We start from the raw sequence: 18091 nt of genomic DNA, 5'->3' as shown, positions 1-18091 counted from the left end.
TTTAAGGTGCTTCCCAAAGGCATAGAACGAGCCTTTGAATCTTTCATGTTGAACCTCTCTACTACTTTCTCAATATATTTAGATTGAGACAAGTATAGAGTACCCTTCACACGATCACGCACAATACTCATGCCAAGTATTTGCTTAGCACCACCAAGATCTTTCATCTCGAATTCTCGGGAAAGTAATCCCTTCAACTTGTTAATTTCGGACATGTTAGAACCTGCAAGCAACATGTCATCAACATACAACAATAAGATTATGTAAGAAGACTTGAATTTCTTCAAGTAGCAACAGTGATCCGCTTCACATCTTAAGAAACCAATCTTCTTCATAAACTCGTCAAACTTTAAGTACCATTGCCGAGGTGCTTGCTTCAATCTATACAAACTTTTCTTTAGCTTACAAACCCACTTATCTTTACCCTTTACCTCAAAGCCCTCGGGTTGCCTCATGTAGATCTCTTCAACAAGATCACCATGTAAGAATGCAGTTTTTACATCTAGTTGCTCAAGATGTAAGTCTTCGGATGCAACCATAGAAAGTACCAAACGGATAGTAGTCATTTTAACTACCGATGAAAATATCTCTTTGTAGTCAACCCCTTCCTTTTGTTGAAAGCCTTTGACTACCAAACGAGCCTTGTACCTTCTCTTGCCATCTAACTCATTCTTGATTCTATACATCCATTTGCTTTGCAATGCCCTTTTATCATGAGGTAACTTCACCAGTGACCAAGTCTTGTTCTTCTCAAGTGATCTCATCTCTTCTTTCATGGCAAGCTCCCATTGTATGGATTCTTTTGTCTTCCTTGCCTCAAAGTAACTTTCGGGTTCACCATTCTCGGTATAGAGCAAGTAGTTTGCTGATGGGTAATACCTAGGATTAGGTTTGGGCACTCTAGTCGAGCGTCTTGGTGTAGGAGTAACCGGAATGGGTGGACCGGTTTCATTTGTATCCTCCTCATCACTAGAACTCGCACTATGTTCGGAATCATCACCGCTTTCTGAACCATCCCCATCATTAGCATTTTCTGACACCTCACCGTCATTTGGCAATTTCTCAAACTCCCACTAGAACCTGCAAGATCATCAATAGAAACATCGTCAAAAGTAACTTGACTCAGTTTAGGACTCCCCGTTTCCGGTTTGCCATAGACCGAATCTTCATCAAAAGTAACATCTCGCGAACGAATTACTTTTCTAGCCTCGTTGTCCCAATAACGATAGCCCATTTCATCCGACCCATAGCCTATGAAAATACACTTCTTTGACTTAGCTTCAAGCTTGTCTCTATCCGCATCTTTGGTCTTCACATATGCATTACACCCAAAGATCCTAATGTGACCATAACTCACCTTCTTACCTTGCCATTCTTCCTCGGAAATTCGAAAACCCAACGGTGTTGAGGGTCCCCTATTTATCAAATAAGCCGCCGTATTAACCGCATCTGCCCAAAACATCTTAGGCAAACCGGCATGTAGTCTCATACTCTTAGCCCTTTCATTTAACGTACGATTCATACGTTCGGCGACCCCATTGTGTTGCGGTGTTTCCGGTACCGTTTTCAACATTCTAATACCGAGCTTTGCACAATGGTCTTTAAACTCAAGACTACCATATTCTTCTCCATTATCCGACTTCAAGCACTTGACTTTCAAGTTAGTTTCATTTTCTACCATAGCTTTCCACTTCACAAAAGTATTAAATACATCGGATTTAGCTTTAAGAAAATAAACTCATACCTTTCGAGTGGAGTCGTCAATGAAGGTAACATAATAGCGAGAACCTCCATGAGATTCTACATTGGTTGGACCAAACACATCCGTATGAACGAGCTCCAATTTCTCCAACTTAGGTGCATTCCCTAATTTCCCAAAAGTCACCTTCTTTTGCTTTCCATATACACATGGTTCGCAAAACTCAAGTTCTACGTTTTTCAAATCCGGAATTCTCCCATTCGAAACAAGCATCTTCATACCCTTCTCACTCATATGCCCGAGTCTTCGGTGCCATAGAGTTGATTCGGACTCAACATTAACCGTAGTAACCACTGTGCCTTCATCAAACACTTCAACCATATAAAGAGTTCCCCTTTTATGTCCACGAGCCACTACACAACTACCCTTAAGCACCTTCCATTGGCGGTTTTCAAAAGTAACTGCGTTACCTTCATCATCTAATTGACCAACCGAAATAAGTTTCCTTTTCAATTTAGGAATGTACCTTACGTTCTTCAAAGTCCAATTAGAACCAAGAGTAGTCTTCAAAACAACATCTCCAATACCCTCTATATTGAGTTTCTTGTTGTCCGCAAATCTCACCTTGCCTTGATATGAACGAAAATTCTTCATCATGATTTTGACATGAGTAGCATGAAACGAAGCTCCCGAATCTAAAATCCAAGACTCCATTGAATTTTCAACACTACACAAAAGTGCATCATCACTTTCCCCTTCGGCCAAGTTTACACCTTTCGCGGAACCATTTTTGCAATTCCTTTGAAAGTGCCCTTTTTGATTGCATCCCCAACAAGTAACTTCACTTCTATCTTTCGATGAATTCCTCTTCTTAGACTTCTTCCTACCCTTCTTCTCACCGCTTTCAAATTCCCTACCCCGGTTGTCGGTACTTAACAAAGAACCGGACGTTGATTCTCCCGAGTTTCTCCTACGAGTATCTTCACCAAGAATCAAATCCCTTATGGCTTCAAACGCTAGCTTAGTAGTTCCCGTAGAGCTACTAACCGCGGTAACCGTACCCGACCAACTTTCCGGTAATGATGAAAGCAAGATAAGTGCTTTTAGTTCATCATCAAACTTAATCTCTACCGATTCAAGTATTGAAACGATATTATTAAATTCATTGATATGATCCGTTGCACTCGTACCTTCCTTCATCTTAGTATTAAACAATTGACGCATCAGAAATACTTTATTTGCAGCGGTAGGTTTCTCATACATGTTAGAGAGTGCTTTCAAGCAAGCAAACGTCGTCTTCTCATTCACAACGTTGTATGCAGCGTTCTTAGCAAGTGAAAGGCAAATAGCACCCAAAGCTTGACGATCCAAAAGCGTCCAATCGGCATCGTCCATGCTTTCGGGCTTGGTCTCTAACAAGGGTTGGTGTAGCTTCTTTTGATACAAGTAATCTTCAATTTGCATCTTCCAAAAGCCAAAGTCTCTCCCATCGAATCGATCGATTCTAAACATCCCATCTTCCGCCATCGTTCCCTTAACGAAACCTTGTGCTCTAGATACCAGTTGTTAGGATATTAGGACCCAAACAACGCTAGTAATTCTACAAGATTACTAGCCGAGTAGTGATACTATCAAGATCACTCAAACCCACTTAATGAATGAAAGATAATAAATGCGAAAAAATAAATCGACACAAGATATAACGTGGTTATATGCAATCGTTGTGATTGCTTTAGTCCACGGACCAACTAGAGAGTGTTTATTTTCTGAATATTTGTATGTGGTGTGTTACACTTGCATACAATGAGTTCTGTATATAGGAGAGAACAAGAACAACCAAACTTCAACTTGATCTTCAAGTGTGCTAGTAATCATCAACTTAGAACCAACTAGCCATGCTTTACACCTTGTATTGGCATGATCACAGCCCTAATTTTAGGTGTAAAGTATCCAACTTTGCACCAAAAGTGAAAGATAGGCTAAGCATGCTCGGATGTCAAGTGTGCAAGTTGACAACTTGCTGACAGGCAAGCGATGCGCCGCATCACCAAGGAATGCGCCGCATCCCTTTGCTTTCCACGAATGCAGATTCAAGAACTGGCATCAGATGCGCCGCATCTGAAGGAGATGCGCCGCATCTCTGCCCTTTGATGCGCCATATCAGCTTGAAACGCCGCATCCAAAACCTTCGAACCATTTTGCTTGCATAGATGCGCCGCATCCACCTATGATGCGCCGCATCACAGCCCAGATTCAGTTTTCTTGATTGTTTAATGACTCCATACTCCAACATAAACTTATATGTTATATGAAAAAAGTATGATCAATAAGAAGCAAATACTATGTTATCAAATAAATGTGATCTCGTGAACTTCCATGTTAATAAAAATCATAGCATGAAACTTCCATGTTAATAAAATCATAAAATGAAAATTTCAAATATATCACATTTCCAAACTAGGGACTTTAAAGATGAAAATATCTATAGCTTTAAGTCCTTCACGGTATCCAAATCCATCATATTATCATACTTTATACATGTAAAATCTAAAACGGGATAACCAAAATAATAAGGATCAAGAATATTAAACAAATCACAAACGTGATTAGTTAGAAAATAACTCGCGCACGAGTTGAGAAAACAAGAACGCCAAAACAATTCTTAAAGAAATATTATTTAATAATTCAAATGGAAGATATCTTCTCGTATTACATATACGGACCCTATATATAATAAGATACCAAGACCCCTAACTAACTTGGACTCTTAACATTTAAACTTAAGGAAACAAATAATATAATATAATAAATAAATAAATAAGATAAATTATTATTTAGATAAAATTAATATTCTAACTAACTAATACGGATCAATTAACAATGGAACAAAATCCTACGCCAAATAGCCTTTGATCCTTTCAACCCGGGTCCCACACCAGTCTTCTCCACCTGAAAAGAACTCGACCTCGAGTTCCAGTTAAATAAGACGATACACCCGGATCAAAGACAAACCAATCAATGACAAATTCTTTAGTGCCATTCCAAATAAATTTGAGCTGAATCCTCCTACAATTTTTTTGCTCCAAAATCCTTTGATTCTTCTCAAAATCAGCATTATAGCCAACATTGAATACAAACATATCTTTCATTCTAATCTTTTTGCTAGTATCTAGTAAGTTAATCAAATAAACATATGATACTTTTTTGTCTCCATCTTTTAAAACCCCTACAATCTCACCTTTATCAAGAATACCTTCAGAACTCGTGACTAACTTGCATATTGATAAATTCTCTTCTTTTAAATTAGAGCCTAACAAGTAAGAATCTTGTGTCGCAGATTCTTTACCTTCTTCAACAATGGTAACTATATCGTTATGCATCTCCTCTAAAATAATTACCTTTTCTATATTTGAGGATACATTCTCTGCTTCAACCTGACTCTCTTCTTCAACTATTTTATCTCGCTTCTCCATATGAGAATCAGATTCCGATTTCTTCAACCTGGCTATTAAACTTTTCATCGAATCAAAAAATTCTTTCGTATCGAGATTCTCATTAACAGGTTGACTCTGCTGGTAGCGTTGTGGTTGATAGTATGGTTGATGATATGGTTGTGGTGGATAGTAGGGTTGATGGTAGGATTGTGGTTCATAGTAAATGGGGCATTGGTGGTATTGTTTATGGTAGGGTTGATGGTAGGATTGTGGTTGAGCCCAGGGTTGGGTGCCAAAAGCAAACCTTTCAGAATCTTCCCGCCCCTGTTTCAGGTCCCTAATGTTAATCTCCACTCGATCAATACGAACTGTAAGATCTTCAAGAGTGGATGTTATTTCTTCCAATCCCCTGATCACGTCAGAGAGATTGTTCTTCCTGCTCGCGTTATAGCCAGCCATCGAAACAGGAGAAACCTGCTCTGAATTATAGATGCACAAACCGGATAAAAAACCGGATTCGGACAAACAAACAAAAACCGGATTTTTTTGTCCGGATTTTTCGGAACCGGTTCCGGATCCGGTTCCGGATCCGGTTCTCGGCGTCGGATTTTTTTCGGATTTTTTTCCGGAACCGGTTCTTTTTCGGATCTCGATCGGATTTTTTCGGATTTTTCTTGGACTAGGATTCGATTTTGCGAATTATATTTTTACCGGTTCTATTTTTTTTAACGTTTGACAACAATAATATAATCGGTATAAAGAAAAGTTATAACGCTCAAGTGCTCAACACAATAGATAATATAAATAACAATATTCGAACAATACAATTGTGTACAACAAGCTTTTTCCGCACCATCCTTCATTACACACAACTCGAATTTGGACCAAACGTCCCCTTTTCGCTTTGTTTCTTTTTTGTAATCAATATCGGCCGTAGTGTAGCCTTGTGAAGATGTTCCAACGGAAGCGGAACCGGAAACGGAAGCTTGTGAATTATCCATTATGGGATAATTAGACTAGAGATTAGAGAATATTTAGTGATTTAAAAATAAATATGAGAATGTTTGTTGGTGCATTTTCAACCAAGGCATTACAGGTGAACAAAAAAACCGGATCCGAAAAAAATCCGAAAAAAAATCCGAAACCGGATCTTGTCAGATCCGGATCCTGTCAGAACCGGATCCGGTTCCTGGATCCGATCCGGATCCGACCGGATCTAGCCGTTGCCCCAGAACCGGATAAATACCGGATAAAAACCGGATTTTATCCGGATTTTTGAAAACCGGATAAAAACCGGATTTTTTTTTTTTTTTTTTTTTTTTTTTTTTTGCTGTTCGAAAATCAAAAAAAAACTAGCCGTTTGGAGCGTTTTTTTTGCAGTTTTTTGAACTTTTTTTGACCATTTTACCCCTTCAAGTGTAGTATAAATAGATGGTATTGGGTTTTGGTTGAAAACACACCATCTAATTCTCTCTATTCTCTCTAAATCTCAAAAAACTCTATAATTACACTATAATTACTCACTAAACTCTACTTACTAATCCTATAATGGATAACTCACAAGCATCCGCTTCCGATGCCGCTTCCGTTGCCCAATCTTCACAACGTTATACCAACAACGATGTTCGTACGATCAAAAATACGAGTCGTAAAGGCGACGTTTGGGCTAATTTCGACTTGTGCGTGATGACCGATAATCAAGAAAAAGCTCGTTGCAAGAGATGTGGTAAGTTCCTAGGTGTTTCGGGTAACTCTACTTTAAGAAAACATCTTGCAAAAAGTTGTTCGGGGGCCGCTCAAGACCCGACACAACCTACACTTGGTCGGGATGGTTCGATTTTTGTATACGATCAAGAAGCTCTTCGTCAAGATTTGGCAAGGTTTGTCATTCAACAAGGGCTTCCTTTCAACCACTTCGACAATCCAAAGCTTACGGAGCTAATTCGCAACCGACTACAACCGCGATATGACAATGTAAGTCGTACTACTCTTAGACGTGACGCTTTTAAATTATGGAAAAAAGCTAAAAATGATATAATTGAAGGTTTTGGAACATATAAACATAAAGTTTCTATAACTTGTGATGTTTGGACCGCACCACACGGAACGGCAAATTCTTATTTAGCCGTTACCGCTCATTGGTTCCATCCCGATTCGTGGTTATTAATGAAACGGACTATCGCTTTTAAATTATTTGCTTATCCGCATAATGGTAATAATTTAAGAAAAATTATACAAGACACTTTGACTGAATATAATTTAATCGATAAAGTTTTTACTATTTCGCTAGATAATGCTTCTAATAATACTAGTGCCATGGATATGTTAAAAATACGAATGCAACCGGTTTTAAATGGTGCGTTTATACATACACGTTGTGTTGCTCATATTATAAACTTGGCCGTTCAAGATTGTTTAACTTATTGTAGTTCGTTAAAAGATAAATTTAGAAAATTATTAGTAACGATATATCGTACGAGCAACGAACGACATAAAAACTATAAAAATTTTGTTAAAAATTGTAATGGCACTTGGTTAGGTCCTTATTTTGATAATAATACTAGGTGGAATTCTACTTGTCTTATGTTTGAAAATATATTACGACAAAAAGAAACTTTAATCGGTTTTAATAATAGACTAATTAGAAAGGGATATTCCGAACCGATTGATAACGACGAATGGGATGACTTGGAAGCATTAACAAATTTTTTACAAGTTTTTAAAGAGGCAACGACAAAAGTTTCGGGTGTTTATTACCCAACTAACTCACTAGTTTTACAACAACTTTATATAATGACGGAAAAAATTAACGAATTTGCGAACTCAAATAATCGTATTTTTAGACAAACCGTTTTTCACATAAGAAAAAAACTAAAAAAATATTTTGGAACAATACCTAAAGTTTTTTTATTTGCGGCCGCTGTTGACCCGAAAATCAATTTTAGTGGGGTGGAACTTTTGATGACAACAATATATCAAAATTTGGATTGTATTCATGGTCCCGAAGACGCCGAACCCAACTATATAAACAACCAAATATTCGCATTTAATGACACCTTTGAGCAATTATTTTCAATTTATGCAACAACTTATGGTCGACAATCAAACCCAATTGTTGACCAATTTGAGAGCGGATCATCTTCTCGAAGGGCCCGAGACCTTAATATTACTCTTTTTAACCAATTACGTGAAGACGCTTCAAAACGTGCCCGAACATCGGCACCCACAAGCGAGTTGGGAAATTACAAAATTGGAAACTTTGCACTAAACATGAATCCCGAACAATTTCACAACTTTGATGTTTTGGCTTGGTGGAAAACAAAAGAAGACACCTATCCAATATTATCCGCTATGGTTCGTGACTTATTAGCCGTTCAAGCCTCAACCGTAGCTTCCGAATCGGCTTTTTCTCTTAGCGGTCGAATTATTTCGGAAAGAAGGTCAAGACTTACCCCCCAAGCCGTGGAAGTATGCGTATGTTTGAAGGATTATTTGGACGGGGTAGATAGGATACAAGATCAAACGTCATTAGAATGTCCGTTAGATAATGACGTTGAAGATTTTATAGAGATGGAAGAAATAGAAGCGGGATTATCACCTTCATCAACCGAAGGAAATACCGAGACCGAAGTGGAGGAAGGTGAATATGATCCCATTAACATGGAAGAATATATTGCAAATTACCAACGAACATTTGCGGTTGATGACCCCGAATTTGAAGCAAGTGAAGACTATTTCGAACGACGAAGGCAAGACGAGTAGTCGAGTAATGTATAATGGGTGATGGCAATGCCGAAGCTCAATATACTTTGCTCGTAATACATTATCGGGTGATGGCCATGCCGAAGCTCGAATAATGTATTAACTTTTGTATACTTATAGTTGTAACTTGTATCGTTCAAATAAATGTATTGTTATTGTTATTTATATTATCTTTAGTGGTTAATCATTTGAATAAAAATGTTGTATTATTTATAATTGTTGTAGCGTTATATATTTTGTTTATATTGATTATATTATTGTTGTTCAAAAGTTATAAAAATCGAACCGGTAAAAATATAACCAGTAAAAAACAAAATCCGACAAAGATCTTAGTCCGAAAAAAATCCGGTCGAGATCCGAAAAAAATCCGATTCCGAAAAAAAATCCGAAAAAAAACCGACCCCGAGAACCGGATCCGGAACCGGAACTGGATCCGGAAAAATCCGGATTTTTTTTGTCCGGTTTTTTTAAATCCGGATCCGGTCCGGATCCGGTTTTTGTGCACCTATACAAGGCATTACCATGTATTTATAATGAACTTTGTGGGGTTAAAATGGTCAAAAATAAACTCAAAAAACTGCAAAAAAAAAAAGGCTGAAAGTGCCAAAAAAAAAAAAAAAAACGGCTAGTTTTTTGAAAAACCGGATCGGATCCGGATCCGGATCCAAACCGGATCGGATAAAATCCGGTTTATATCCGGGAAAATCCGGTTTTCTTGAAAAACTGGATCCGGGTGGAACCGGATCGGATCTCGGATCCGGATCCGGTTTTTGATGTGTCCGGTTTTGCTTGGATCCGGTTCCGGATCGGATCTGGATCCGGTTTTTTTGCCCATCTATACTCTGAATACCAACTAATAAGGATCAAGAATATTAAACAAATCACAAACGTGATTAGTTAGAAAATAACTCGCGCACGAGTTGAGAAAAAAAGAACGCCAAAGCAATTCTTAAAGAAATATTATTTAATAATTCAAATGGAAGATATCTCCTCGTATTACATATACGGACCCTATATATAATAAAATACCAAGACCCCTAACTAACTCGGACTCTTAACATTTAAACTTAAGGAAACAAATAATATAATAAATAAATAAATAAATAAGATAAATTATTATTTAGATAAAATTAATATTCTAACTAACTAATACGGATCAATTAACAATGGAACAAAATCCTACGCCAAATAGCCTTTGATCCTTTCAACCCGGGTCCCACATCACAAAAGATAAAAAGTAATGATAAGTTGACCTGAGAGGTAAACTGGATCATGCAAGGGGAGGACCTGAAGAGTGATAAAAAGGAACTCTGCAATGGGGATGAAAAGTTGTATGCCTGCAAGTTTTTATAGATGACTAACTTAATTGTTACATATTGTGACATTTTTATTAGTGTGTGTATTGACAATGTTTTTAGCGTTGGGGTTCGATGTATGAGGGATGTAAGACGTAGTCATTCCTTTACTCTGGGAGAGAGACTCGTTTCTCTAGCTTTCAATCAACGCCACTATTTTACAAGTTAATAATAATAATAATAAAAACAAATAGAGGTATAGTATTAAGAAAGAAAATTAAGAAACAAATAGACGTATAGTATAAAAAAACATAATCTAGACATGTACTCCACAAAATAGTCCGCATAAAAAGCAAAGCAATGTGCTTTGACAATTCTTAGTAATATTAAGAAAGAAAATTACCAAGCATCATCTTCGTAAAGAAGTTTTTCGGCGTCCAATAATTAACTTTGCTAAAGGTGATGCACGAGGAAATGGAAGATATATCAGCTCTTTATAAATATTCATTTCTTCAATAAAAGTAATCTTGTCATGAAGCTCAATTCGTGCTAGCTTTAGTACAGGTGACTTAGCCATGATGAATTTCACAAATTCAATCAGCAACACATTGTTACTGGAACTTACTATTTCAAAATGCTTAAGATGATCAAAGGTCAAACTCAAGTCATCTTGGAGATCAACAAACTTCATGGAACTTTCATGCGGAAGATTTACATTATCGTTCATCTAATCCAGAAACATGGTTAGATATCATTAGAACTGCATTATAAGGACCATTAATTATAATTATTAATTATAATTATCATAACGCAATACAATTAAATACCAGAAAATTAAGTCGCCTTAGTTTTGGGGCGTTCCTGATGATGCAAAGTGCAGATGAAATGACATCATGTTCCTTTAGGCACAAATCCAAAGTAACATGTCTTAGGTGAAGCCAAGTTGGAAGCTTATTTGGCATACCACCTACACCCAAGTTCTTTGCGGGAAAAACAAAAATAAACGATTAGCAATTGCAATAATTTTTGTACGAGATGTATATAATCTTTAGACAAAATCACTTTCATCTAATACTTTTTCATTTTTTATTAACATGAGTATTTTTTTTTTCTCTAATGATTCGAGCTTATTTAATAAATAATTAGATACTTGGAGATAGTAAACGTACCAAAAACATATCCACAAGTAGTGGGCAATTCGAGAGAAAGTGCTGAAGCGCTTTAGCAGAAATCTGAACATTTCGAAATGACATTCTCCTCAACTTATTAAATCCATTAAATATAACTAGAGTCTAGAGGTACAAAATTACAATTTTTTAGGTGTAGAGATTCTAATCCTTGCAAGGAAAAGAACGACGTGGGTAGTTTATAGAGGGTGTATAAATTATAAATGACTAAATGTTTCGGTTACTATGCCCAATTCGTTGATAGGAAGCCTGAACACTAGTATCGTCGGTGAAGGTTTCCAGCCTACAATCTAGAAGCTCACCTTCTAGATGTTCAAAGTATCCTTCTTTGAACACCATGTGGAAGTAGCAAAGTTGAAAACGGTGACGGCCGCCAACCTTCCACGTTCACACGTCACCTTCCTCATTCACACCTATCTACCGCTATAAGATCCTAGCTATAAATAGAGGTGCAAACCTCAGTTGTAAATTATCCCAAATCACTCAGAGAAGTGTAATCACAACCTTGAGAGTGTGTGTGAGTTTGAGAGTTTTTTTTAGAGTTTTGTAAATACTCGTGTAATCTATTCTTGTGAGTAATAGAGTTATTTTTCTCTCAAATTTGTATCTCCCAACGTCCAGGCGATCCTCTCTTCCTGACAGTCGGACCAGTGTGTATAAACAAAACATGGAAGATCGCACTGACAAGCTTAGATTTCACCAAATGTCTGTTGACACCATCAGATAAAACTTCAACCAGGTTGTAATCAAAAACAAGTTTTGGCATAGTCATCCAACAATACCTCCATTTCTTTGACAAAATGCTTGTCCTCAATGCATCTCAGATTGGCATAAAAGTTAAAATAGTTTCAATTATGTGTTGAGGAAGGGAGCTGATTATATCTGAACTTAGGCATTGAGTTTTCATGATATATAATCCACAAGTCTGTAATAGAAAACTACAGAAAACTGAATATAAAAAAATCATTCAACTAAACTTTGTAAAATTATAACTAAACTTCAAAAAAGTAATCACCAAAGAAAGCAGAAAGAATTTTTTTTCTTTTAAAAAAAGTTAAAGAGTTTGATGAAATCAAAAGCACTGTTCTTTTCAAGATGGATTACAAAAATATTATCAGATCTAGGGCTAGAAAATTAGGAGTTTCGTGAGTAAGGTATTTTTCAGTTCAGATAACGATATTGTGGAGCTGTTTCTTGATCAAATTTATAGACGGATGAATATATAAAAACTTGAATTGAATAAAATTAATCCGTATTGCAATAAATTGTAGAGCTAATTTATACAAGAAAGAACAGAGTTAAATACCTCTACGCTTTTGATCTATTTAGGACTCCATGATCATCATCAACCTATAATTTGAATTGAAAGTGCAAAGGGCGGTACCAAACGTAAGTGATGAACTTGGAGTAATTTTATTTAGGGCAAATATTATAAAGGAACCTATTCTATTTTAGAAAGTACTAGTGCAAAAACCTGTGGAATCACTGGATTTTAAAAGATTTTTTTTTAATAATACGTTATATAATCAACATGTAAATAAACTAACATAATTCATCAAATTGTATGAGATAGAAAACAACAATGTTTAAACAAATACTTGAAAGAACGACAATTAAAAAAGGGAATCCAAAAGCATAGTCTTAAGTTACAAAACGTTAACAAACAAATTGAAAACCATCTTAACAATTCATTACTTTCAAAAATCATAACAAACCTGACTGTTTTACAATTTGATCATGCATATTTTAACCGTGGGGTTTAATATGTCTGCTCAATACATAAGGAGGGGTTTAAGGATCTTAGAACGTGGCTCTCCGGTCCGGCTACCGTGAATAACCCTGGCCGACATGATGATATCGGCGGGGTGGCCAAGTGATTAAGTCCACCTCTGATAACGGTCGTCGATCAAGAGGCCCCAAATAAGGTCGTAGGTACTAGCTTACGAAAGACTAACCTGTTAACCTTGAAGAGATGCTGAATGATGCTGTTTTGCGTAATGTATCTCGTGTGCGATAGTTACGTAATATATGCCGTGTCTGGTAAATGATGATTAGGGTTTGTATTTATAGGCAAACCCTAATTCTAGAACCGTCCCAGATCACGTTAATCTTATCCATAACTGACTCCCCCAAATCACGGATATAATTATGGGAAAGATATTTACTTGACAGCTAAGCAACCGCCGTACCGGGAACAAAGGCATTCGCACGCCGCATACCGCACACAAGAACACGCATACGCACAATAGTGATTGTCCGCATACATTTGCGGTGCGCCTGCGGGTTGCGGTATCATTATGTCCTCCCAGTTTGATGTTATATGGCGCGAGGCGTATGATATCAAACTATTAAGCGAAAGAAAAAACAAGAAAACGGCTAGCATTTAATATTCCGCGTGCGCCTCGATGTCATTAAATGCCTGTCACAATCGCAGAAGCCCATTCGGCGGACATGACATAAAGTGGCAGTGTGTCAGGCGCGTGCCAACCACGCGCGTACATGTAATCATACCCAACTGGCATCCACGCGCATAAATAAAGTGCTGGCCGTCGATTGCGTAACACGTGTACAGCCACGATCACACCACTCCATCCAATCTTCCCTATAAATACCCCATTTTGCAGCTCATTTCCACTTTCCTGCTTCAAGCTTCCTCGTTACGCTGCCAATTTGAATTCCGATCAAAAATCGAACATTCCGGCCACCATTTAAAGGTTAGTATTCATCCGATTACTCCTAGAAAATGACTAAAGCTAACGAGACGTATGTAGATAGCGTAGAGTCTGTTATAGAGCAGAAGCACATAGATTACTTAATGAAACAGTATCCTCCCTTAGCCAAGTACAATCCGGTGCCACCCCTACCCCATCAGCGTGCTCACGAGCCACCGGAGAAGAAAGTGGCCATTTATGAACATGCGTTCAAGCATGGTAACTTTAGGGTTCCTCCCTCTGACTTCTTCTTAGGCGTATTAGATCACTTCAGAGTGGGATTAGGGCAACTACACCCGTACGCCATAGGCAAAATAGTTCTGTTTGAAATGTGGTGCGCCGCAATCGACAGGGTACCGTTGGTTAAAGTTTTCTGTCATCTATACCGCCTAGCCAATCACCACAAATCCTGGTTCACCTTCTTCGCCCGACAAAATTTCACCAAAACCCCAAAGTCGAATGCGGGTAACTGGAAAGAATCTTTCTTTTTTATTGACCAAACTGTAGTTGGTACCGCTTTTCCGCAAACGCTTATATGGTGCGAGAAGGTGGAAAAGGATGTGAACAAAACCCCGGTCCTTGATGACGAGGAAACAAAGCTGTTAGCGGAGTGCGCTAACGCACAGCTGGTGCACCGGTCATACGGGAACGTGATGTTGCGGCTAGGGAAGATATCCGCACACTGGCCATGGGAGGATGTGCGTCCAGCCATAGTCGGACCGGATGGAAAGGGTAGGAATAGTATAATCACGTACTAACAACAGTTTGCTATTTATGTGTTCTAACGCATGCGTGCATTTTTGCAGAGATGAAGATGAAGAGAGTACTGACTGCGGAGGAGATTGCGGGCATCGCCTTCCGCAAACAGAATGTGAACCAGCCGTTAGAGAAGGAGAAGACTGGCGAGAATGCACCTGCCACCTCCGGCAATAAGCGCAAGGCCGCCGAAGCCTCCCAATCCCAACAGAAGAAGAAGAAACTCACTCCCAAACAGAGGGAGGACAAGCGGAACGATAACTTCGTTCCCATCGAACCCCGTTCTGCGGATCTACCTCCCCCATCTGGTAAGAGTTCAGCTTTCGCGCATACCGCACATTTAAGTTTGCATTTATATAACCACTTATTAACACGCAGGGCATGTGGAAGAAACTCATCACACCCCACCGCGGGTCAATCCGGACCTCGAAGCTACTGCCGAGTCAAAGGATAAGACGATACACCTGGATTCCGAGTCCACACCAACCCCGCCACACGGTAACTTCCGATTGGCAAACCTGGCGCAGCTCACCCAGTTATCGGCGGAAAACGCCGCAGAGCATTCCGCCTTCCTCCAACAAATCTTCCCGGCTGAGTTCCGCAACCAACTAGCCGCACTGCCTTTTAATCAGGCGCTCAACGCCTTCGTCCAAAACGGCCTTGTCTTTTTTGGCATGGTTGCAGATCAAGCCCGCCGTTCGACTAACTTGTATCAAGTGACCTTGCGGAAAGAAACAGAGCTAGGGCTGCTGCAAGCGGGGGTTAACCAGGTGAAGAAAGACAGGGACGCCGCAGAAGAAGCGCGCAAGGCGGTGGAGTTAACCGCGGCGGAAACCAAAACTGCACTGATTGAAGAGAGAAAGAAAAACCGCGAGCTGGTTGGTGCGGTTGACCAGTCCAAGGGGGAGGCGGAGCGTCTGCGGGTGGAGCTGGAAAGGGTGACGAGGGAAAGGGATGACGCGGTAACCAACCGCGAGCTGGCAGAGGCGGATCTGGCGAAGCTGCGCACTGCACTCCCCACCATTGCGCAAAAGGTGATGGATTCTGGGCCAGTTACCGATAAGTTCAATGCCTATGTTGACGCGGTGAAAGACCACGAAGTCAACAAGGCAGTCTTAGAGGTGATTCAAGCCTGCAGCCTCACACCACTGTACCCTGACGCTGTACAGAAGAAATTGAAGGAGGGTACGGCTGCGGCATTGCTGGAAGCGGAGAATGCTACCACCACCATTCCTATCCCTCTAATCGAGGCGTTTGCGGCGGACCCAAACATGCCGATTGATGGGTTTCTCAAGGAGGATTTTTAGTTTTTGTGATGGTTTGCGCCGTAAGTCCTATGCTTAGGCAGGCAATTGTAAATGTATTTTTGAGCCCTAAGTCCCGTGTCGGGCAGGCATTTGAAACAATTACCACTTATGTAATAACTTAATTCAATGTATATGTATCTTACTGTTATGCATGCGTAGTGTAGCGACCCGACCAAATCGTCATTTACGGCGCCGTCTACTTAGGTCCCGTTACGTGGTCATAAGTCTTTAAAACAACGTTGACCAAAAGATATGTCGCATTCATTTCAAATGTAAAGGTTGTTCAAGTTTTACAAGAATAGTTCCACCACAAGTTACGATACCAAGTTTAAGTACAATTGAAACTTATGCGACACAATTTAAAAGTATCCAAAAGACGCTCCATGTATGCATGTATACTCGACATCCAATGCAAGTATCAAAATAATGAGCGGAAGCATGTATCATGTATCGTTCAAGGACCTGAGAAAAACATAGAAATCTGTCAACGAAAACGTTGGTGAAATCATAGGTTTAAGTAAGTAAGTACAAGTGAACCACAAGATTTGCATCAATGAAATAATAGTAATACATTCCAAAAGTTTGTTTCACGAGCACCCAATTATCAATGCTTAACATTTCCTTCCATTGAACCCCATCACTTAGTGCTAGAACATGCACTGTTTCTCGAAAATATATTTCATTCGTAAACGGTAGCGAACCGTTTGAATGAGGGTTTGTCAAACCCATATGGATCCATACAACATAAGTTCTCGCTTACACCCGGCAAGTGTAACTAATGATAATCGAATTGAGGATTTTGTTCTAAACTCGTATGTAGAATGTTTGTTTTTCCTGTACTTGTGTTCACTTAGTAAAAGAAATGTTTATGTTTTCTCATCCCAAATGTAAGTTCAAAAAGAGTAAAAGTGGGACTATGATCTCACCTTGAGTGCACGAGTAGTAAAGTACTTCAACAAGTAAACGTGTGCAAAGAACAATGCTAGTCTTGACCTAAACAATAGGTTGTATCAATAACGGTAAACACGATAGGTCAAAGATGTTCAATTAGTCCTATGGCTCGTTACGACTCGATTATTCAGCATGTGAAATCAAATTGCCAAGTTTCATGCAAGATACAAGTATATAAATAAGTTAGGAAGGTTGCATAATCATTTGGTTAAGTTTGACAAAAAGTCAAACTTTGGTCGGTCAAAGTCAACGAAAGTCAACACGTTCGGGTCGGGTTCCGAACTATTTTTCTAATCTTAGAAATCATATATGAGCATGTTGGCCAAGTTACATGTTAATCGGAGGTGCGTAGCATGCCAAACATTATTCGAAAATTGACCAAATTGGACAGACCCAATCGGCGCGCCGCGCGGGGGGTATGGCGCGCCGCGCCACCCTGCTGCTTCAGCTATTTTTCTGCTTTTTAAATGTGCACGAACCAAAACCAATTCTAACACAATTCTTGACCCGCAAACGCTTATAACGCCTATCATACATCGTTGGAAAGGTATTTTGACAAGGAATGCAACTAAACACATATCATCAATCAAGCTTGCACTTATGACAAACAAAACCGCATTTAATGTTCCATAATCAATGTATTCAAGTCAATATTGCAATTTAATGATTTGGCAACCAAATTACATGTACAATATGCCGTTTCGAAGGTAATTAAGCATACAACACAACCTAACACTTACAATTAACATCTCATGTCATTTAATGCATCAAAAGTTCATGTAAAGCTCATCAAACCCTAATCCAAATTCACCAAAATCAATAATCAAGTTCATGAAGTTTTCTAAGGCAACCTACACATCAAATTGAAGCTAGTGATGCTAGTAACACAATTAAAACATCAACTTTCAACATCTAACAACATATGATCATCCAAAATTCAAGAATAACACACCAAAATTCAAGTTCATGCTAGTTACACTAAAACAACG

General features: G+C 38.8%; 1 pseudogene; it reads right to left on the bottom strand.

Annotated features, from left to right (window-relative positions):
* Positions 1-10158: 10158 nt before the first annotated feature.
* On the bottom strand, positions 10159-12284 carry LOC139901201 (F-box/FBD/LRR-repeat protein At1g13570-like; annotated as a pseudogene).
* Between the last annotated feature and the right edge of the window lie 5807 nt (positions 12285-18091).

The sequence above is a fragment of the Rutidosis leptorrhynchoides genome, chromosome 3 (genome assembly GCF_046630445.1).
Source record: "Rutidosis leptorrhynchoides isolate AG116_Rl617_1_P2 chromosome 3, CSIRO_AGI_Rlap_v1, whole genome shotgun sequence".
Taxonomy (NCBI): domain Eukaryota; kingdom Viridiplantae; phylum Streptophyta; class Magnoliopsida; order Asterales; family Asteraceae; genus Rutidosis; species Rutidosis leptorrhynchoides.
This window is presented reverse-complemented; position numbering and strand designations above follow the sequence as displayed.